This window comes from Nyctereutes procyonoides, unplaced genomic scaffold (assembly GCF_905146905.1).
Source record: "Nyctereutes procyonoides isolate TBG_1078 unplaced genomic scaffold, NYPRO_anot_genome, whole genome shotgun sequence".
Classification (NCBI taxonomy): Eukaryota; Metazoa; Chordata; class Mammalia; order Carnivora; family Canidae; genus Nyctereutes; species Nyctereutes procyonoides.
In genome coordinates this window covers 15062596-15067223 of record NW_026575024.1, presented here as the reverse complement: position 1 = coordinate 15067223, position 4628 = coordinate 15062596, and the positions used below count along the sequence as shown (strand labels likewise).

The 4628-nt window shown below is 44.5% G+C and overlaps 1 pseudogene; it reads right to left on the bottom strand.

Moving 5' to 3' along the window:
- Window positions 1-4116: 4116 nt before the first annotated feature.
- On the bottom strand, window positions 4117-4628 carry LOC129522213 (peptidyl-prolyl cis-trans isomerase A-like; annotated as a pseudogene).

The window sequence follows — 4628 nt, the reverse complement described above, 5'->3', positions numbered from 1 at the left end:
GTTCTTCCTAATGACTAGATCCTTCCAATGAGAAAGTAAGATAGTAAATGACCTCTGTGTTATATACTTTTGGACATCCATGTTCTAAAGGGCACCCTTTCCAAGGTAAAACTTAACTCAGAGGAGGAATATGGGGCCCATAGCCTGATGACAGGCTTTAAGAACCAATCATGGGGAAGGACTCCGTTGAACCACATCAGAGAAGGGTGACAACCTGTCCAGCAAGAAAAAAGTCTCTCTTACTCTTTTTAGAGATTTTATTTATTTATTCATGAGAGACACAGGGAGAGGCGGAGACATAGGCAGAGGGAGAAGCAGGCTTCCTGCAGGGGGCCTGATGTGGGACTCAATCCCAGGATCCCAAGATCATGCCCTGAACCAAAGGCAGACACTCAACCACTGAGCTACCCAGGTGCCCCTCTCTTTTCTTTCTTTCTTTCTTTCTTTCTTTCTTTCTTTCTTTCTTTCTTTCTTTCGAGAGAAAGAGAGAGCAAACAGAGGGGAGAGGGAGAAAGAGAATCTTAAGCAGGCTCCATACCCAGCACATAGCCCAAGGCAAGGCTCAATCTCACGACCCTGAGATCATGACCTGAGCTGAAATCAAGAGTCAGATGCTCAACTGATTGAGCCACCCAGGCACACAAAGATAAAAGTTCTCTTGTGCTCATTCAGACTTCTAGACTCAAAGTCCCCTCCAGGTGCCATCCTTGATATATCCATTAGAGGTTATAGCCACAAATTCAACTCTGATTATTTTGAGCAGAAATTTATTTTTTAAGAATTTGGGTAGTTCACAGGATCACCAGCAGGACTGGAAAATAAGACTAGGAAAACGGCTGGGAACAAGGAAGGCTGTGAAGTTGGGGCCACAGTCAATAGAACACTGAACACTTGCACCATCTTGCCCCATCAATGCCATCACCATCATCCCTGCCACTACTACTCCCAGAAATAGGATAAGGCTATCTATTGCCACTGTTGCCATCAGAATAAATCCCCCATTGGCCTTGCTTCTTTGCTTACTAGCTTCTAGTTCAATGTTCAATGTGGGAGTGTCCGATTGGCTGAGCCCAAGACAAGTGTCTACTTCCTAGCTACAAGAGAGGCTGGGAGAGTGTATAGCTACTAACTACCAACTGTGTCTCAGCTGCAAGTCCATGCCTTTCTTTGTGATGCTTCCAGTGGGACTCTGCAAACTATGTTTTCCCTCATTCTTTTGCCAGTTGCTTCTAGTTAGACTCTGCATGGGAGACACTGAGAAGAAAGTGTAAATGAAGCAAGTGAAATGAAGAAAGAAGGGGTTTCCTTCCTATTTCTGGTTCTGATCAGCATCTCTCCAGTAGCAAAACACAGTTCTACCTCCAGCCTCCAGGTCCTTTTGGCACTTTTCAAGCAAAATGCATTGCACTTCCTCAGAAATACCAGCACCAGCTGGCTGCATATCTCGATCCAGTGGACCCATCACCAGGCTCCCCTCAGAGGTCTGAATGCCAGCCACAGTGGATTTTATTTTTAAAAATATTTTATTTATTTATGAGAGACAGAGAGAGAGAAAGAGAGAGAGAGAGAGAGGCAGAGACACAGGCAGAAGGAGAAGCAAGGCCCCATGCAGGGATCCCAACATGGGACTCTATCCCGGGTCTCCAGGATCATGCCCTGGGCTGAAGGCGGCACTAAACCACTGAGCCACCCAGGCTGCCCGCCACAGTGAATTTTAGAAAACTGAGTGCCAGCCACACAGCCTCTACCTACCTGTCCTGCCAGAGGTGTGAGCACCAGCTGTTTCTGGGCCCCTTCTATGAACTCCTAGGTCTGAAAACCCCAAAGATTTTATTCTCTCAAATTTAGGAGTGATGGCTGCACCCCCATCCCCACCAATGCTCATATAACCAATTCTCGGTATTAAATCCTCTGTGTTTGAAATACGAGTGCATTTCTGTGTCCTTTACTGAATCTTTTTTTTAAATAATAAATTTATTTTTTATTGATGTTCAATTTGCCAACATACAGAATAACACCCAGTGCTCATCCCGTCAAGTGCCCCCCTCAGTGCCCGCCACCCAGTCACCCGCACCCCCCGCCCTCCTCCCCTTCCACCACCCCTAGTTCGTTTCCCAGAGTTAGGAGTCTTCCATGTTCTGTCTCCCTTTCTGATATTTCCTACCCATTTCTTCTCCCTTCCCCTCTATTCCCTTTCACTATTATTTATATTCCCCAAATGAATGAGACCATATAATGTTTGTCCTTCTCCGATTGACTTATTTCACTCAGCATAATACCCTCCAGTTCCATTCACGTCGAAGCAAATGGTGGGTATTTGTCCTTTCTAATGGCTGAGTAATATTCCATTGTATACATAAACCACATCTTTATCCATTCATCTTTCGATGAACACCGAGGCTCCTTCCACAGTTTGGCTATTGTGGACATGGCTGCTAGAAACATCAGGGTGCAGTTGTCCTGGCGTTTCATTGCATCTGTATCTTTGGGGTAAATCCCCAGCAGTACAATTGCTGGGTCGTAGGACAGATATATTTTTAACTCTTTGAGGAACCTCCACACAGTTTTCCTGAATCTTGACTGATAGAGAGGCTGGCTCTTTCAGCTTTTAGAAGTGGAATGCTGGTTTTATTTAATAACAAAAAACTCTGGCAGAGACTTCTTCAACTGTAGGAATGGGATTAAGATAGTGAATATTGACAAATCAACTGACAGCCATTATATCCATCTGATTTCCAACTGGGCTGTGGAATCTGACAACACCTTGCTAACCCTTCAAGCCTGGATTTTAGCTCTAGTTTTTCTAGGTTTGCTATGTGATCTTGGATGAATCTATTTCTTACTAGAAGCTTCTATTTCTACATGGGTTTTTAAAAAGGAGGGTGATTGGGGCTGTGGAACTCAACATTCCCTGAGTTTCCAAACCATCCTCACCTTCCTCTGGGCATTTCTGGCTCTTCAAGATAGCTTCAAGGAGGAAATAAGGAGAGAAAAGATGGAGTCCTGGATCTGCATGACACCATGAATAACACTTGAAGATCCCTCTTGAAGTGTCCTCTGGGTTCTAATGCGCAGAATAATGAGCAAATGGTTGATAACAAAGAAACACAACATCTTCCACTGAGGTCTGTGTAAAGCAGAGTTCTCTGTGCTAAACTCCTATGACTCTAAGTTCATTCCTAAGGACAGCAGGTGAGCAGACTCTATAAATGGCAAGGCACACTCTGGCCATTTCCAAGGACCACTCTGATTCAAGGGTCTTCTAGGACAGAATGATTTTGTTCCAGTCATTCATGTATGCCAACATTAATCAAGGACTGAGAGGTACCAATGGGACAGACAAGCATCAGGTGCTTATCAGATTTGGCTGGGTTCCTGAGCTGCTATAGTTCCTCGATTGAGAACTCTTTGACATTATTAATCCATCACCTTCATCTTATGCATAGGAGACTGAGGTCCTGAGGGAATCATCCCTCCATCCTACCCTGTCCCAACAAGGTCATACATTCAACCCAGGGCAAAGTTGGGATTTATATTTGGATATATTTATTCCCAGATAAGTGCTCTTCCCACAGGATGCAAACCAGTTTTGACTTTTTGCAAATTTGGTCTGGATCACAAAGATGCACAAAGACAGGCTTCCCCAGAGAACAGACTCTCACAGATTTGTGGAGGCAAGAGCCAGATAAATGAAGGAGATGTAAACACAGGGGCCACTTGGATAGATGGTCCTCTGTAAAACTGCCAGACGAGTAGGACTTTGGGGTCTTCTGCACAACCTTTCCCTGATCCTCCCCAGACGCCAATAGACTTCTTAATCCTTGATGCCACCCCCCCCCCACTGATGGGGTGGCCCTTAAATATCATCCAATCCACAGGTTCTGAAACTTTAAAATCACTTGGAAGTACTTGTTAAAAATGCATATTTATGGGATCTAGAGGACCCATATTTTATTTTTATTTTGTTGTTGTTTTGTTTTTATTTCATAATAACAAACTTAACTCTACAACTCAGCTAGACTTGGAGGGGAGTAAGGAAAACATGGAACCCATTGAACTGCAATGAGAGCACAAATATTATGGGATATTTCAAGAAGATGGGGGTGAGGAGGTACTCTATTCAGAAAGTGGTCTGGTCTTGCTGGACTTGCCATTCTTGGACTCAAAGTGCTCCATGGCTTCCACAATATTCATGATCTCTTTGACCTTGTCAAAGACCATATGCTTGCTATCCAACCACTCAATCTTAGCAGTGCAGGTGAAAAGCTGGGAACTATTTGTGTTGGGTCCAGCATTTGCCATGCACAAGATACCAGGACCATGTGCTTCAGGATGAAATTCTCATCATCAAATTTCTCCCCATAGATGGACTTGCCACCAGTGCCATTATGGCAGGTGACATCACCACCCTGGCACATAAATCCCAGAATAATCCTGTGAGAGCAGGAAACTTTATAACTAAATCCTTTCTCCCCAGTGCTCAGAGCACAGAAATTCTCTGCTGTCTTTGGAACTTTGTCTGCAAACAGCTGGAAGGAGACCAAGGGCTCACCATCCACAGACATGTTGAAGAACACGGTGAGATTGACTGTGGCTAGGTGGAACAGGCTGCTCCAGGGCAGTGGCAT